This window comes from Ambystoma mexicanum, chromosome 11 (genome assembly GCF_040938575.1).
Source record: "Ambystoma mexicanum isolate Mex_15411 chromosome 11, UKY_AmexF1_1, whole genome shotgun sequence".
NCBI classification, from domain to species: Eukaryota; Metazoa; Chordata; class Amphibia; order Caudata; family Ambystomatidae; genus Ambystoma; species Ambystoma mexicanum.
This window is the reverse complement of record NC_090934.1, coordinates 1263092219-1263110474: the sequence shown is the minus strand read 5'-3', so window position 1 is coordinate 1263110474 and position 18256 is coordinate 1263092219. Positions and strand designations below refer to the sequence as shown.

Below are 18256 nucleotides of genomic sequence, written 5' to 3'. Positions count from 1 at the left end.
GGGGCATATCCCAGACTCGCCATAATCTAAATGGCTGTTTATCACATGGGTACGGGTCCCAGACTTCATTCTCAGGCTTCTAGGCCCTCTTATTCCAGCTTCCGCCTTCACCCCCTCGCTTCCCCGGACGTCCAGCACCTCTCGGGTAACCCGCATACCCATTTGCTTCTTCCTTGCAGGTACCAGCGTTTCCCGAGCAGCTGCTACGTCTCTCGAGGCTCTGGTAGAGTTCGGGACTCTGGTGCGGCCTGCTTCTTCCCAGCGGTGTGTCCTCTCTCCGGGACCCTTTGCTGGTGCCTGGTATGTCCAGAGGTTTTACTCAGCAGCAGCCCAAGCAGTCCTTCCTTTCTCGACTACGTTCGAGTTCTCCTCCTCCGCTTACGGCTTCCCGTCTGCTGGCTCCCGTCTGCTCGGCCAGTACACGGCTCGCCAGATTCCTCCTTGGAGGACAGCTCACACACCTCCCAGTCTCAGCTTCGCTCTGTTTAAACTCTGTGCTGGAAAGTGGAATTGCTTTGGGCAAATCACATACCATGAGAAGCTAGAGCATTCACTCTGTTACTCCAGAGTGATCCTTGCGCTCCTGGTCATCTTCTCAGTATTCCAAATAGAACCATATGCTGCATGCTTGGTATTCTCTGATATTTTAGTTTTGTGAAGCATATTAAGTCTCCTAATACTTAAAATAGAACCATATGCAACACACTTTGCATTCTCTGATGTTTTATCTGGTCTAGTAGATTAGGTTGGCTAAGTTGACAACAGCAAAAACAAAGAGGTGATGGCTGGAAGGTTTAGACTGAATCTTAACCACTGGCATTGCTCGGGGCAACCCTCCAGACCATCGTTCTTCGCCTGCCAAGCCATTACAGAAAGGGAAAGACCATATGCAAATCAGGCTTGGCCCCACCCCAAAAGGGGCAGTCCATCCCGAACTGCTAGGTCACATCCCTTCTGCACGAGACTACAAGCATCCCCAAACATGTTTCACCCTTTTTGGGGCTCATCAGTGAGGAGTAGCTTCGGTCTCTAGGCCCAGCAGGCACGGGACCCACGTCTGGGCATACCCGTCCCGCTCAGGGTGACAAAGCAAAAACAAAGAGGTGATGGCTGGAAGGTTTAAACTGAATCTTAACCACTGGCATTGCTCGGGGCAACCCTCCAGACCATCGTTCTTTGCCTACCAAGCCATTACAGAAGGGGAAAGACCATATGCAAATCAGGCTTGGCCCCACCCCAAAAGGGGCAGTCCATCCCGAACTACTAGGTCACATCCCGTGGTTATGATTAATTCAAACCTTCCAGCCATCACCTTTCTGTTTTGCCAAAGTCACCCCGAGTTTGACGGGTATGCCCAGATGTGGGTCCCGAGTCTGCCGGGCCTAGAGACCAAAGCTACTCCTCACTGATGATGCCCAACAAGGCTGAAACATGTCTGGGGATGCTTGTGGTTTTGTGCAGAAGGGATGTGACCTAGCAGTTCGGGCTGCACTGCCCCTTTTGGGGTAGGACCAAGCCTGATTTGTATATGGTTTTTCCCCTTCTGTAATGGCTTGGCATGCTGAAAAACGATGGTCTGGAGGGCTGCCCAGAGCTTTGCCCGTGGTTATGATTAATTCAAAACCTTCCAGCCATCACCGTTCTGTTTTGCCTAAGTTGACAATAGCACATACTGGCCCTATCAAAAGAAGGCTTAGGAGGATTTAGCATTGGAGAAGGGTATAGGTGTACTGACGCAGGAGCATACCATGTTCTCTGGGTATAACCGTCCCCAATCCCATAAGGGGCTACCGCCTCATGTGATCCTCCCTCGGTGCACCACCCCCAGGGGGATTATTCTACTGTAGACGCACCGCCCTGGACCAATGGGAAAGGATTCTCACTAGAAGAGAAGGGAATCCTCCGATTCGTCACAGAAAGCACATTAAGTGCTTGTTTTAGGTTTCTGTGAGTATTGCGTGTGGTTTGGTATTCTTGACTAAAGATTATGGGCCTCATTACACGGTAGGCGGTAACCATGGCGCTATTAGCGCCATGGTTGCTGTCGGTATTTTACCGTGTCCGCCTTGGTGGATGGCGGAATTACTGCCCTAATCCAAGGTGAGCGGGGGCGGTAATTACCCATTCACCAAGGCTCTTCCCCATTCCCATTTTTGCCCCCATAGGGCATAATGTGAATGGGGAAGGTGCTAATTACGGTACTGCAAATTGCGGTACCGTAATTAGCTCCGAGGTCCCTTTGCGGCACCCTACTTTAATGGCTGGTAAAACCAGCCGTTAAAATCAGGTCACGCAAAGGGAACTCGTAGTAAGGCGGTAGGGGTTTAACAGTACTGATGCCCTTACCTCTAAAAGGAGTTTCTGGTTTCCTTGTGGATCGCGGAGAAGCGTTAACTCCTTATTGACTGAATTAAAGACCCTCTGGATTGGGGTTAGAGACATTGGTGTGCAGGAGTGTTGCCTAGGTTTCCAATCAGTGCTACTAAGTATGGATCAACAATGTAAGCGGCTCTGGATTGGGGCTTAAGACATTTGGTAAAAGGGAGTGTGGCACATGCCCAGAATTTTGGTCAGTGCTCTTAAGTGTGATTTGATCATGTGTACCGCACACAGGAGACAGACTTAACTGTATAAAGGCGCCAGTGATTCAGCAAAGAAGAACTGGTGGTTAACTATTCCAGACATCAGTCAGTATACAAAACCCTAAGGCCCCTTGACTTCTTATTTGAAAAGATACATTTTAAGGGCTTTACGAAACTGATAAAAAATTCCAATACTTTAATCTCCCTAGGGGGCTGTTCCACAAACTGGGACCATGCACTGAAAATGTTCCATTACCCCTAGAGACACAAGAAGAGCAATTGATCCCCTGAGTGAAGAGTCCTCGTGGGTTGGCATCTAATGATTTTATCCACCACATACAAAGGGGCAAGGCTGTGCAGATATTTGTATAACAAGCAAATAACCTCAAAGTCATTTCTGTCCCCCACAACCAGTCAATGAAGAGTCTGGAGAAAGGCTGAGATTGGGAGGAATTTACCCACTCGGCAAACCAGTCTTAGAGCAGCATAGCATTTGTGCTCTCTGCAGCCTTCGCCGCTGTTTGGCCGGAATAACAGCAATGGGACTATTGAAGTAATCCAACTGCGAATTCGCTAATGCTCCAACTACAGCCGCATGATCGTCAACAGGGACAAAAGGCAAAACTTGCTGTAAAAGCTGCAGAGAATTCAAAAACGCTTGTACCTTTGCACACACCTGACTTTCACTACAAAGATTATCCTGCCAAATGCAGCCAAGATTTTTAATCTTGGCTGTAAAATTCTGTTCAGCCCCCAGTAAACATGGTACATATGGACGCCTCTCTACTCCAAGAAGGTGTTTGTGCCTCAACAGTGCTACCTCGGTCTTACTTGTGTTAAGGTGATGCCTATTTACAAACATCAAGTTGCTGACTTCATCTAAGCACTGAGTAACCTTAAGAAAGGTTTCCTCAACGTTGTCGATTTTAATTAACACTTGGGCGTCATTGGCATGAGAGTGGAAATTGACCTCATGAGTCCACAGGATATCCATTCACGGACGTAGGTAAATATTAAACAGCAAAGGTGGTAGTGAGGAACGTTGTGGTACTCCACATCCCTGGGGCAGTGCATCGGAAATGAACTCTCCAGATTTCACATGCTGCTGACTGTCTCAGAGGACAGTTTTGAACCATTTAACTGTCTGCTCTGAGAAGTTTCTCTTCTCTATAAGCCGGTGGAGTAAGATGTGAGGGTCCACCGTATCGAAGGCCGCGGACAAGTCCAGCATTACCAACAAGGACAGCTCTCCTTCATCCAGGACTCAAAACCTCACCCGAGACAGCTCGCAAAGCCGTTTCAGTTACGAATTATGGCCTAAATCTGGATTGGAGAGAGTTCAATAAGAACCCCTTCTACACAAGTTCCTGCAATTGAATTGTGACACATTCTCAAGATGTTTTCCTGGCCATGGCAGGCCAGCCACCAGACAATAAATTTGAAGGTTTGCTGGATCTAAATTTGAGTTGTCCAGCAAGGGGCGTAACAATCGACCTAGATCAAGAGATTAACAAATTGTGTCATGAATGGAGAAATCTCCAATGCTAGGAGTCTTGCAGTACATGCAGACATAGGAAAGAGTGTAATTGGTGGGCTTAAGTCCTTCTATTAAGGGCTGAATAAAGCCCTTTGACACTGGTCTGTAGATGAAGGGGAGCAATGCCGGGGATTCCCTATTGCACCTTAGACAGTCAATGTGTGTGATGGCTGTATTTGAAGTATGCTGAAGGGTTGAAAAAATATTTCCCTGGATGAGCTTTATTTTTTCCTGAAAAATATTAAATATTGGCTTGCTCTAAAGAAGATTCAGCAGGGAGGGAAGCACAACTCCGATAACATTTGGAGATAACTGAGAACAGGTCTGTAGGTTGATTTTTGTCTCTGTCAATTTTCCCAAGTAAACAATCAGATTTCGCTTTAAATATTGCTACCTTGTATTCCTTCAGGGGCAATTTAGATTTAATAGCACAATCAACGGTTCTATACTTCCTCCACTTACATTCCATGGTCCTCAGGTGTTCACGTGGGGAAATTAGATTTTGGGAGAACCAAGGCTTTGCTAGATTTACATTTTATTGGTTTGAGCAGTGCTTTTTTTGAACATATGTCGTCCATAATAATTATACCGAGAGCAAAAAAAGTCAGCACTTTTTAAAGAAGAGTCTATGGTAGCTAGAGCTTGTTTAACTTTAGATCCTGGTAGTTCAGTTAAAGCTTTAGCTTTCTTAAATAATAGCATTGATTTACCACTAGAAAGAAGTTTCTTCTCAACAGTGATTTAATGAAAACATCAGAGTAGAATGATCTGACCACAAGAGGGGAGGCTATTGGTCGGAGTTACACTGGTTCCTCTTGTTAGGAGTACATCTAAACAACTTGTTATGGGATGAGGACACATCTGGTGGTGTCAAATTAAGGTTACCTACAATCTCCCATAGCTCCTTAGTCTGGTATGGAACAGTCACCTAACCAAACATTAAAATCACTTACGTTCTCTTTGTTTACTGCCTGTCAACGCCACAAATGAGTTAAGTGTTCCAAAAACACCTCAGCCGATCTGGGGGGGCTGTACCTAAACAATTTTTTTTTATAGAAGTAGTGGGCAATGTCCAAACAATCAACTGCCCAACTTGTGATAAACCATCCCGCTTTAGTGACTAAGTGGGAACTTTGCAGTGAAGATCTATAGATCACACCTGTACTACCACCCCTCTTCTCAACAAGGTTAATACATTGAATTAAATATCCCTCATCTCAGGCACTAAGCAATGAAAGGAAGTCTATGAAGTATCAATAAACCATGTTTCCGTGATAAATAAATATCAATTGCATGCTCCTCAATGAACTTGTCAAGTTCATAACATTTATTTTTGTTGATTGATTTAGCTGACGTTAATCAACTTTTTCAATTAGATTCACAATTTTCAAAACAAATCAAATACATTAATAACGAGGTCATTGATACAACAGAAAAAAAGACAGAAAAAAACAAAAAGGAAGAGAACAACACATTAATCTTAAGAACGGGCAATCATGTGACTAGCAATCAGACGGAATCGTCAGATAAAAAATAAAATTTGGACATTCAGTGTTACATCATAATATCGTACACACATAAAAGAACAATTCCATATCAAATCAGCTGTCATACTGATTGCTTATAATTCTTAAAAACACTCATGGTGACTATAGGTTCAAGTACGGATAATCATAAATCCTGCAATTACTTGACCAAAACCTTGTTCTCATCGTTCAAGTTCAGAGCAGTCAAAAAGTTAACATTACCTATACAAATACTCATAACATTGGTTGCCAAAATCGCTATCCACCTATTTTCTGGGCTGTTACCAAAATAATCCATTTGTTTAACAAAATGTGTTTTTCTCAGCCCCATAAGTGATGAACAATCCACGATTAGGTGTTCCAAACTTTCTTTGCCTAACATATCGGAGCAGAAACGACAGTGATTATCTTCAGGCTTAATAATTTTCCTCCTGGCCAACACATCTCGTGTTGGACACAGATTAAAACTTAAGCGTACAATCGGAGTTCTAATTTGCGGTGATGGGGCCCTGCACAAATATGATTCTATGTCCCTGAACTTTTTGGGACCAAACCAACAATTATTAAAGTCCTTATATGTGAGGCACTGTGTTCTTGTTTCGATCCAATCCATCATATACATCTTGGCTTTGGCTCGATCCGGGTTTGTGATGAGAATATCAATTGTTAAATCTGCCTTTGCCAGGACTCCATTGATGTATTTAGTCAGTTTTTGCACAAAATCATGTAATGAAGACAACATGTAGTTTGACAAAATTGTCAGAATGGTATCATGCTTTACAGAAAGTAGACACTTTCGGAATAAGGCACACAAGTGCCAATTATACACAGCCACTAACAAGGTAAGCCCCAATTCATACCGCAGCCATGGTCCTGGGGTATATTGTGGAAGAAGGAGAACAAGTCTCCAAAATTTGGCCTCTAATTTGTTAAGGTATGTCACTGGGATTAATTTGTTGGTCTCCCTTCCATACAGGATCGTGGCCGTTACTTTCTGACGCCAGTACACAATGGCCAATATAATGGAGAATTTGCAGAATTTGTAGATGATTAACCTTGTCTGCGATATGGCTGTGGTTAATTTGTGCTCGTTGTGCTCAATTGCGAGTTGTCCTGTGGCATCCCATCAAACAGCAACCCCAGATATACGTGGTTTGGAACAATCTCTATGCTGGTATATGCAATCTTCCAATCCATTCTACTTCTATTTGTATTTCTGGGCGCATAAAACTCTGAGTTTTTTTCAGATTAATAATTAATTAATTCTGCTCAAGATAAGCGCTTAGTGCTGTCAAAAGATTTTGTAAACGTATTGGGGTTTCTGAAAGCAGGACCAAATCATCTTCATACCATGAGGCCTTAATTTCAATCCCATTCGATCTAAAATTTAACAAAGCCGCTTTCAATGTTGAAATTGCAAAAGGTGACAGTTGACAGCAGTTCAAATATGTGCTATTCCGCAACACTAAATCACAAATCACAGAATAGCACTGTATATGGAGCGTAAGCTTATTGCAATTATTGCTGAATCCCAGTAAGATGGACTTATCATATTTGCGTATGGTCATATTGCCGGTTGACAAGCTGTTCAAAATTAAGAAACCAAATTCTGTTGCCTCACATAGTCGAGCCTCAGTAAGATACCAGGGTAGGCACCCATGCCACAAGGAGATAAGGTAGATTTAAGTCAAGACAGTTCATCACATCTATCCTCTTTGGATAACTTGGAAACAGCTGAAGAGTGTCTGGTTTATTATTTTGTCCCTTGGAACCTTAGACAGTGATGGAGCCATCAGGAAAGGCTAAGGCTGTGAGGTAGAAGCCCATGGTAGTAGTTAGCAGTACCCCCATGATACTATAGTTAATTAAGGATTGCATAGTGGGGGCTGCCAGTAAGTGCCTCGACAGCTCAAACAACATTTGTACCTGCTGAGACTCGCCACAGTAGACAGTGTTGGTCCTGGGAAAAATTGTAGGTATGTCGAAGAAGTTCTCACTTAAGAGACTAAAGAATCTGGTAGTGAGTATGGCGTGGAAAGACTATGCCCAGTGCTTGGGAAGCTGACCAATCTATCTGTGGTTGGAAATCAGGCCTGCATGTTGTCCAGTACATTTCCTCTCTGCTCACCCTAAAGTAGTGGTCTTCAAACCTTTTAGGCCTAGGCCTGGCTAACCCCCCCCCCCCAAACCCCCAAAAGCCAAATGTGGACAGCCTGGCCACCCAAAAAATGCCAAATGGACAGTAAGTCCAAATGGCTATGAACTATTGCATGCCGTCACCACACCCTACTCCCAGTAGAGTCCATGGGTTCCCCCACCTGCTCCCATCACAGTATCTGGGCTCCTTCATCCCACACCTACCCAGTACCTGGGCTCTCCTCACCCTGCTCCCACCACTATCCCATGGCTCCTGCCCATCCTGCTCCCACCACAGTCCCTGGGCTCCCCCACCCTGCTCCCAGCACAGTCCCAGGGCCAGTGAGTGGAGGGGCATAAATAGCGTAGCGAGGGAGCCCAAACCAATCAAGGAGGATTCGGGAGTGAGGGGGGTGTTCCCCCGCCAGGAATCTTTTTTTAATTAATGGGTAAAAAAGAAACCGTTTGCAATTGCTGCTGGGGAGTCCGGGGGTAGGCATGATATTTGTTACCGGACATCTATGATAGATATCCAGTAAAAAGATACCATCGCTGTCCCCTGGGCCCCACCGTGCCTAACACAATCAACATGATTATGTGTGTATGCAAGGCGATGGGGGGCCCAGGGGGAAAGCATGGTATTTTTGACTGGATATCTATGATAGATGTCCAGTAAAAAAAAAAAAATACCATCCCTGTGCCCTGGGCTCCACAGCACCTCTGAAGGAGAGCTGATTTTGGCAGGTGGGTAGGGGATTGTGCAAAGGCATTTTTTTAAATGCCTTTGTTGTACAACCCTCCTACCCCCCACTCGCCAAAATCAGCTCCACGGACCAACACACACACACACACACACACACACACACACACACACACACACACACATTCACACAGCAAGCACTTTATCATTCACATCAGCACCCATCATCATACACTCATAACACAAGCATACATGCATCTATACACATATTTAAATAAAAAATAAATGAACATAAATGTACCATCTGCCCTGGTCCTGATGTTTCCTCTCCAGCACTCCAGCTCCTGCATCATGAACAGGAATCTGAAAGCAAGAGCTTCCTGGTTCCTGTACATGCGTGGAGGGGCCGGCGTATGAGTGCTGGAACGCCCTTCCATAGGCTGCTCTGTACAAATGTGCAAGGAGGCGCAGGAGCTCCCCATCGCACCTACAGACATGCGGTTCCTCAGCAAGCATTTCAAATGAGCTATGTAAGGCTTGCGAAGCAGCATGCCCCCAGCCTTGCATGGCTCAGTGAGCTTGTGTGACTGGGGAACTAAACTGTCAAAGGGAAACCACGTTTGCCGTTGACAGTTCAGCCAGGCCAGGAGCACTCCCTCAGCTGAGGGAGTGCTCAGTGTTTCACTGGGATGGCACCTACATAATGGGTGAGGCGGCCACTGGGTTAACGCCTCCTCACCCATTATGGATGAGCCGCCAGGCTGGGACTGGCATATAGGGCAATGCCCGAACCAAAAATGCAAAATGCTAATGTGGGCCATTTTTTTTGGTCTAAATGGGCCACTTTTCTGGCCAATGTGGACAAGTTTCATGAGTTACTTCACTATGCAACTAGTAGTTTTGACCATTGTTGCTGAATAAATATTCTTTAAATATAACAATGTGCTTACATTTTAACAAAAAACACACATTCCATTGGGTAGTATTCAAACAGTCTGTCACTAAAGCAATGAATTGCCATTTGCAACTGTGGGACACCTTTTTCCATTGGTGCCAGAGACAGCTTTATGCTCCAGTTCGACCCAGTGAGCCGCCCTGCACATTTCCTCCATTAAAAAAACAGAATGAAATAAAAAAATATATTTTTTTTATTTCGGGCTGGAGACTCGCACCCGCCCACAGGGATGCAGCTGCTCCCCCCTGGGGTGGAAAGAGGGGGTGCCCCACAGTTTGAAGACCTCTGCCCTAAAGGGTCTGATTGAGAAGACAGTGGGGAAGTGGAGGTGAAGAGCCCAGAGCCCAAACTGGTTGAGGAATGTTCTTGAGCATGAGAATCTGTTGCCTTGTCTAGGGTTGCTGACTGGGCTGTTCCTTCTACTTTGGTCAAGTTTTGGAGGGCTTGTTGCTGGGCTCTGCCTCACACATTTAACTGCTGAGAAGCACCTGGCAGGAACTTTACCCTCTGCAACTGGCTCAAAGACAGCTCAAGGCAGGAGTAGAACTCCTGTTAAGGATACAGGCAAACTGAGGCTAGTGTGAGAAATATGACCATTTGTTCCAGTGGAGCAGAATTTTTGGATGTGGCCACTACAGGACTGTTTGCTGCACAATTAAACAAACACAGGGTGGTGACTGGCCAGCACTCGTGTCGCTGGGAAGATTTGTGTTTATGCATAGATTTTAGGGGACACATCAGTGTGACCCAGAATTATCTGGAAGCTGTCCTAGAGACCTGCCAGATACCTCCGCCCGAAGGCCAGTGTATGGTTACTGAGGAATATCCTCAGGTTGGCTCCCAATGTAAGTTTGTGGTGGATGCTCAAACCAAACACCAGTGACTAGAGTTTTCAAGCAACCCATCCTGGTCTAGCGAGTTCAGGGGGAATGGGCCATCTTGCTAAGGTGCCAGAGAAAATGATAGTTGTACTTCGATTAACCTATTGACGATGAAAATAAATGTTAGAAGTCATATGCAAATCTCTTCCTGGCGTCTGAACCTGAGAAAATGTTTCGGAAAACAGAGTGCATCCCACAGAAATATTCAGGCCCCAAACATTGCAGACACAAGGCTTGCAGTTTCAACTCCACAAACGCATCTTTGCATGAAGGGCAACATATAATCTCCATACCCTGTTTCATAAAAGCGAGGGCGATATCAAAAAAGCTAAATTGCACAAAAGGAATGCATGTAGGTACAAACAGAAATAACATCCAGCTGGTACCCCAATACTCCTGGCAAACCCACACAGAAGAAAGGGCCAGCAATTGGGGTCACGATCATGTGCAAGACAGGGTCTACAGATGGGTGTAGTGGCACACGTGCACCAGCACATTCTTTGGTTGATCCGAGATGCTGGCCGACATCATGCTCTGGTCCTGACCTATACCAGGGGACATCATAGCATAAGCATGAAGCAAAGCGATTTAGAAGAACAAGTTACTTACCAACTGGTAACGTTGGTAAGCGCGGCTCGAGCTATTTGTACGACGGATGACGTTGACGCTCTACAGCAGCCCTCGAGGGACATCGAGGTCACGACATCAAGCACAGCGCCCTCTGGTATGGACATACCAGAGCAAAGCTGATACGAATATCAAAGATGAGGAATACGTGGGAGGAACATCCAGTCGAAAGAATGTTACCAGTTGGTAAATTACTTGTTCTTCCAATGGATTGTGTCCTCCCACGTATTCCTCATCTTTGATAGACTCCCAAAGCAGTGAAAATTTGGAGGAGGGAGTATCAATTTACCCTAATCATGGACCGTATGAAGAACGGCCTTTGCAAAAAAGACCTCCTTGGGATGCGGTTGAATCTAAACAATGTTTCACAAATTCACAAATGTGTGCATAGACAACCAGGTGGCCGATGCACAAATATCTTGTACAGGGACACCCCTTTGAAGAGCTGTGGGAGTTGCCATGCCTCAAGTAGAATGAGCTCTGAGCCCATCTAGAGGTTCTTTACCCGCCATTCTGTAACACTCCCCAATTGCCAAAATTATCCATCTGGATAAGGTCTGTTTTGTTACTGCCAGGCCCAATTTGTGGCCAGTATATCCAATGAAAAGTTGGTCATTTTGTCGAAACTTTGCCAGTCTAGATATATAAAAGCTGAGAGCCCTTTTTGGGTCCAGCCCGTGAAGTCTTTCCTCCTCCTTACTTGCATGAGGTGGAGGATAGGAAAATGGCAATGTAATGTTTTGAGACAAATGACAGTCAGCGACTACTTTGGGTAGGAATAAATGTTTGACTTTAAGTATTACTTTATCTTTATGGAAAATGGTGTGAGGAGGCTTGCAAGAGAGCTTGCAATTCACTCACCCAGCGGGCTGATGTAATACCCACTAGTAGGATTGTTTTCAATGCGAGAAGCCTTAGTGGGCAAGAATGGAAAGGCTCGAAAGGAATGAATGCAAGACATTTTAATACTCGATTTAAATCCCAACAGGGACATGGAATGGAATTGGAGGGTACACGTTAGTGAGACCCTTCAGAAATGGAACAATCAATGGTATCTTGAAATAAGATACTTCTTCAGAGGAGCGCTTGCAGACAGCGCTGCTAGGCATCCTTTTATTGTACCAATCTGGATCCCCAGATTGGCTAAGTGTAACAAAAAAGAAAGCACCATAGGTGTGCCACATAGGAATAGGTCAACATTCTTATCCCTGCACCAGTTACTGAACATATTCCAACGACACTGGTACAAGGATTTTGTTGCTGGACTTCTGGCCGAAAGCAAAGTCTCCATTATGGCATCCAGAAGGTCCCAATCCTTATAGCACAGCCTCTCAGAAACCACGCATGAAGGCTGAGAGTCTTGACCTCTGGATGGAGAACCCGACCTCCTTCTTGCGAGAGAAGATCCTCTCTTTGTGAAAGACGTTTCAGAGGGCAGATGGACATGTCCATAAGGTCTGGGGTACCACGTCCTCTTGACCAAATCCGGAGCCATCAGGATCATGGTTTTCCTGAACTTTCTCAACCTTCTGATTACGTGAGGAATCACGGGAACTGGAGGAAATGCGTACAGGAGTGGAAATTCCCAGTCCACTACGAACACGTCCCCTAGAGCTCCTCTTGGAGGAAATTCCCTTGAGCAGTACTGATCGCACTTCCGATTGACCACAGTCGCGAACAGATCAACTTGAGGGTCTCACCAAAGGGTGAAGATCTCTTGAAGGACTTCCTGAGCTAGTTCCCACTCGTGGGAGACTGTGCTCTGCCTGCTCAGAGCATCCGCCGCTGTGCTCCTCTCTCTGGCTAATTGCCAATAGAGAGATTCCTTCTTGTATTAATCAGAACCAGAGCTGCATTGCCTCTCTGCACAGTGATGGTGACCCTACACCTTCTCTCTTGTTGAGGTAGTACATGGCCACTGTGATTATCATGACATTCTTTCCCCGTATAGCGGCAGGAAGGCCTTCAGTGCTAGTCATCAAAAGGTTGATGTGTAGTTTGGACTCAGATGGAGATTAACGACCGCTGATTGTCAGATCGTTGGTGTGGGACGTCTGTCACTACTGTTATCACCGGCCATGGTTGCCAAAAAGACTCCCCTGAGAATATTGTCTTCACAAGCCCACCAAACTGGGTCTTGACCAACTCTGCTCAGAAATTGCAGGTGATCCGACATATTCCCTGAAAATTGGGACCATTGAGACCCGAGAGCCCATTGAAGGAATCTCATTCTCAATCAGGCTTCTGGCACCAGGAAAATGCAGGAGGCCATGAGGCTGAGCAACCTAAAAAATAAAAAAAATTTAAAAAACGAAGGCCGGAAGATGTTGGTCACTCTGGAATTTTGTTACCATCTGCTGAATGGGTTGAGCTCTCACCTCGGGAGGCGAGGCTTTCTCTGAGGAAGTATCCAAGACCACTCCGATGAACTGGAGTTTTTGGGATGGTATCATATGGGACTTCTTGTAATTCAGGCAGAAGCCCAGTCTGTGTAGGAAGTGGCAGGTGACACTGAGCTGTTCCTGGGCTTGCTCGGGTGAACAAGCCCTGATCAGCCAATCGTCCAGGTAGGGGTAGATGTGAATTCCCCACCTCCCTCCCCCATCTCCTGAGACTCACTGCCCCTACCGCCATCAGCTTGGTGAAAATCCTCAGTGCGCAGGTCAGCCGGAATGGCAGAACTCAAAACGGATAGTGAGAACTAACTTCAGGTACTTCCTGTGCTTGAGATGGATTGGCACATGAAAGCAAGCATACTGAAGGTCCAATGATACCAACCAGTCTTGGAGTTGGAGAGACTGAAGGATCTGAGAAAGGGTAACCATCTTGAACTTGTCCTTCCTGAGGAATTTGTTTAAATTTCTTGAGTCCAAGATGGGTCTCAATCCTCCATCCTTCTTGGGGATGAGAAAATAGGGGGGAATACCAACCCTAGTTCCTCTCCGCTACAGGTACATGTTCTATTGCACCTTTCTCTAGCAGGGTTAACATTTCCTGCAATAGGAGCGGGTCCGGAATTTTGACAGAGTTGTATCCGTGAATGGCCCTGAGGTCTTCTCTGAAAAGGAAGGCAGTAACCTTGGGCTACTGTTTCTAGTGCCAAAGCATCTGACATAATGCCCCGCCATCCGTTCAGATGCAGAGAGATTCTGCCTCCCACCAGGGTCTTGTGGGTCAAGACCTTAGAGTGGCTTAGAGGCGGCTGCAGTAGCATCTGAGGGGACGTTGCTGCTGGGCCTGACCTAGCACCCCTTCCTAGTCCACCACAAGGGAATTTCCTTGGTCCTCCTTGACTAGCCTGTCCTTCCAAATGAAGAAAAAAAACAAAAAGCACGACCCCTCCAGGAAGATGAGCCTGAGTAGGACTGTTGTTGAGGTCGACGTATGGAGCACTAAGTGACTTAGCTGCCGCCTTAGAGGTCTGCAGCTTCAACAGACTCATCCGCCTTGCTGCCGAACAACCTCAAGCCGTCAAAGGGTAGTGGCCTGGCCTGCACATCCTGTGCAAAGCCTGACTTTCTCAGCCACGCAAACCTGTGTAGCACGGTGCTAGAAGCCCTGGACCTGCTGATGAGGTCAGCAGTGTCTAGTCCTGACTGAAGGCATTCCCCCATTGCCTCTTTTCCATCTTTCACAATTGTCAGGAAGCCGTCTCGTTCCTCGTCTTCTGGAATGTGCTGAGCCGCCATGCTAACAGTCCCACAGGGTGTAGGTAAACCTCGCCAGGGTACAAATAACATTGGTTGATTTTAAAGCCATGCTGCTCGAAGAAAAAATCTTGTGAGACCAGGCATCCATTTTTTTATCATCCCTGTCTAGGGGAATAGAGGGATAAGCAGACTGTCTAGTGGATGTAGCTGCTTGGACCACAAAGCTTTCAGGGGTAGGGAGCTTAGTTAAATATTCTTGATCAGAGGGTGAAGGTCTATATTTTCTGGCAAAATGTTTGTTTACCACCAGTCCCGATTCTGTGGTTTCCCAGGTGGCCATAACTTTCCTTTAAAGGGCTGTATGAAAAAGGTAGTACAGGATCATTCTGAGGACCTTGGCTCAGAATATCTGTCATGTCATCTTGTTCGTAGGTCAGCAAATTCCTATTCCGACCCATGAATTCCACAACCCTATTCATAATATTTCTATATGCTGAATCAGCATAATCAGCTGGCTCAGGTTTATCAAACTCCAGCTCAGGAGAAGTGTCTATGCCACTAGCTGTTCGGAGACAGTCAAAGATCAGACATCTTTGATTCTGGGTCAATCAGCCCCTCAGGAGCATTCCTTGTCCCATATGCCAACCCAAATGGTGAAGAATCCTCCTCCGAGGATTGCCCCTCCTCATAAATAGAAGCCATAGACTTGAAAAAGTATTTTCTAGGCAAATGGATCATGGTTACCCTTGGGTTGAGGACATGAAGGCATCGCCATTGATTTCGCCAATGGTGTCGATAAAGTCGAAGGGCCGTATATAAAAGGTGTCGATGAGAATGTCGTCGACGGAACCTTCGACACAGGCGTCGATGAAGGTTTTGAACCGGACGCCATTTTGTCTGGCGTAAAACTTTGATTTATGCACTGATCTGCTTGTCAATTTGCTCTCTTTGTGAGGTATCAGAGAGGTTTCTCTAGACAGTACCCTCGACGATTTATTGCTGGATTTGGAGTGTTTAGTAGTCTCTGACCTTCCTGTTATCCGAAGGTTGAGTTGTGGCATGGCCTTCGTGTGACTTTTTCGTGAGGGTCAGGGCCGCATTCTCGAAGATTCGCATCATTGAGGCTCTAAACCCTCCCATTTTCTAGGAGGAGGAAGAGGAGCCTCCTGTTTTCTAGGAGGAGCCTGCCATTTTCTTGGAGGAGGAGGTGGTGAAGGAGAAGAAGAAGATTCTCAACCCACTCCTTGATTGAGACTTCTTTGATTTACGCCGGGACGAATCCCTAGACTCTGCTGAGTCTGTATTCTTCTTGGAAGGAGCCTTCAAAGATTCCTCCCCCACCACCAATTTACCTAGTCGTTCCTGGAGAGCTTTTCTCATCATAGCCAGACAGGACCCACATTCATTGATCCGATGGGCGGGACCTAGGCACCAGAGGCAGACGCGATGGGGATCAGTGATGGACATTTTCTTCCTGCAATTCAGGCATTTTTTAAAACCAGTTTTTGGGGTCGAAGGGTTAGAAGATGAAGACATCTCGAACAACTGAAGCGCCGTTTCAAACACATGAAGAAAAAGCTTTTGAGGGACATAGACATCACGACATCGAGCACATCGCACTTGGACATTTTTTTACAGAAGTAGCAAAGCAGATGATCCGAATATCAAAGATGAGGAATACGTGGAAGAACACAATTCATTCGAAGTAAGAGTTACAGATGCACCTGGTGACTTGTTGCCCCCACTCGAAGTGGTGTGAAGAGCAAATGAAGGTACCAAAACCATAGCACTCTGTCACAGCAGATTTCCCATATTCTTTAGTTTGTCGTCAGATTAGTAATTATCAAATTGTACAGTGGTGTTGCTTAATTATAATATGGAACCATGTATGTACAGTATATTTTTTGCTCATGGTTTAATTTCATTAATTTCACTGCATGTTATGCACTACATGGCTCATATCTAACAAGGAGATACAAACACAAAATAATTCCTATCAATTGCTGGCGACTCTCACCCTCTCCACTAATAGCTCGTAGACCAAAGGAATTTCATGGTTATAACTACACTTTTATTATTAAATTCATGTATTAAAACAGGTATTGCACAGAGTGTACCACCACATAAAACCCACTACAAACATATATTGTACAAATACTCACAAATAAAAATACATTTGCATTAATAATCCAACCCACACGTGGGCCTTAGTATAAATATTCAGTGGTGTACGAGCAATTAGGGGAGAAGGTGAAAGTCACCAGCATTTTATGTTCGAACAAAGAATGTGTTTTTTCTCTTCCCGTTATTTATTAATTGTATTGCCTCCCAGAAAGTAGAGAAAAAGGGTCCGTGTTTTCTGCCACAGAAAAATCTCAGTTAAACCTATTTATGCTTGATGCACTATATGGTGATAGTCGTCACAGGAATAACTGTTCAACGCAAAATGTTATTCAGAACCTAAAGAAAAATTATCAAATGGCAGTGTTGTTGTTGATTTATAATATGGAACAGTGTATGTGCTGTATTATTTTGTTCTCATGGTTCAATATCACTGCATGCGACTGCAAAAAAGGGACACATGTCTTTTCAGGCTCTTCTTATAAAAACACACAGTGGTTGTCTTTAAAATAATACCAACCTTTTGGTTTCAGCTTTCCATTTTGGGTGCACATCCCAGACCTGCAATATTTGAGGGGGTCTTTAACTCTCCTTCTAAGACCCAGTTGTTTCTTATATTCTCCACCTTTCTCACGTTCAGAGCTCCTGTCGGTTATTTTTGATCATCTTTGGGGTCCAAGACCCTTTTATCCTTAGTCTCTCGTTTGGGTGCTGGTCCCAGACTCGCAATACAACTTTGGGCTTGTTTGGTTTACTCTCCTGCCAAATGCTGCAGTTCTTCTTTTCAAGCGTGCTTCCATGCTGAGTCTCTGACTCCCTGATGTGCTCTATTTCACTTGGGTGTGGGTCCAAGACTCGCAATTGCTGTCCACAATAGTCTGGTTCACTCTACTGACAAGCTAACGTTCTTGCGCTTACTTGTCATGCATTCATTTGCCATATAACCATTGTTGTTTGGAGTAACTACTCCCCTGGGTTTCCTTATTTCTCTCAGTGTATTAGACCAAAACATTATGACGCTTATTTCGTTCCTTTCTGTGCTTTTCTCTGCTTCCCCGGACCACCTCTACCTTCCCACCAACCCACATACGTTCGTTCTCGGTTTGCTTCGTCTTGTCTGTGGGATTCCATCCTGAGACTTCGGTAGCCCTCACGCTTGTTTACGCTTCAGTTTCTCGTTCTGTGTCAATCTTGCAGTCAACCCTTACTTACCTCAGCGTTGCTGTGTACATAAGACACTCTTGCGTCTATTTGGTAAGGGAGCTTCAGAGGGAGCGCCTCTCTGTGTCGGTCTCTTGTCTCTGTGACCTACTTTCCAACTGGCAGCTTTGTTTCTTCAGTCACAGCTAAAGGGAGGGATCTCTCTTTGCTGTTCAGTTGTACTACATTTGAAATCCTGTTTTGGGAAAGGGAGCTCTCCTGAACCAATGAGATTCTGTAAAAAACTAAGACTGGCTCATTTGGTTTACTGGAGTGATCTTCATCCTCACAGTCCTCCTCCTCCTCCTCCTCCTCGTCGTCTCAGTACATGGTTTCAGATA

At 45.3% G+C, this 18256-nt stretch overlaps 1 protein-coding gene across 1 annotated transcript in view; it reads right to left on the bottom strand.

Annotated features, from left to right (window-relative positions):
- Window positions 1–18256, bottom strand: part of TERB2 (telomere repeat binding bouquet formation protein 2) — a 446976-nt gene that overhangs the window by 210303 nt on the left and 218417 nt on the right. The window lies entirely within an intron of this gene.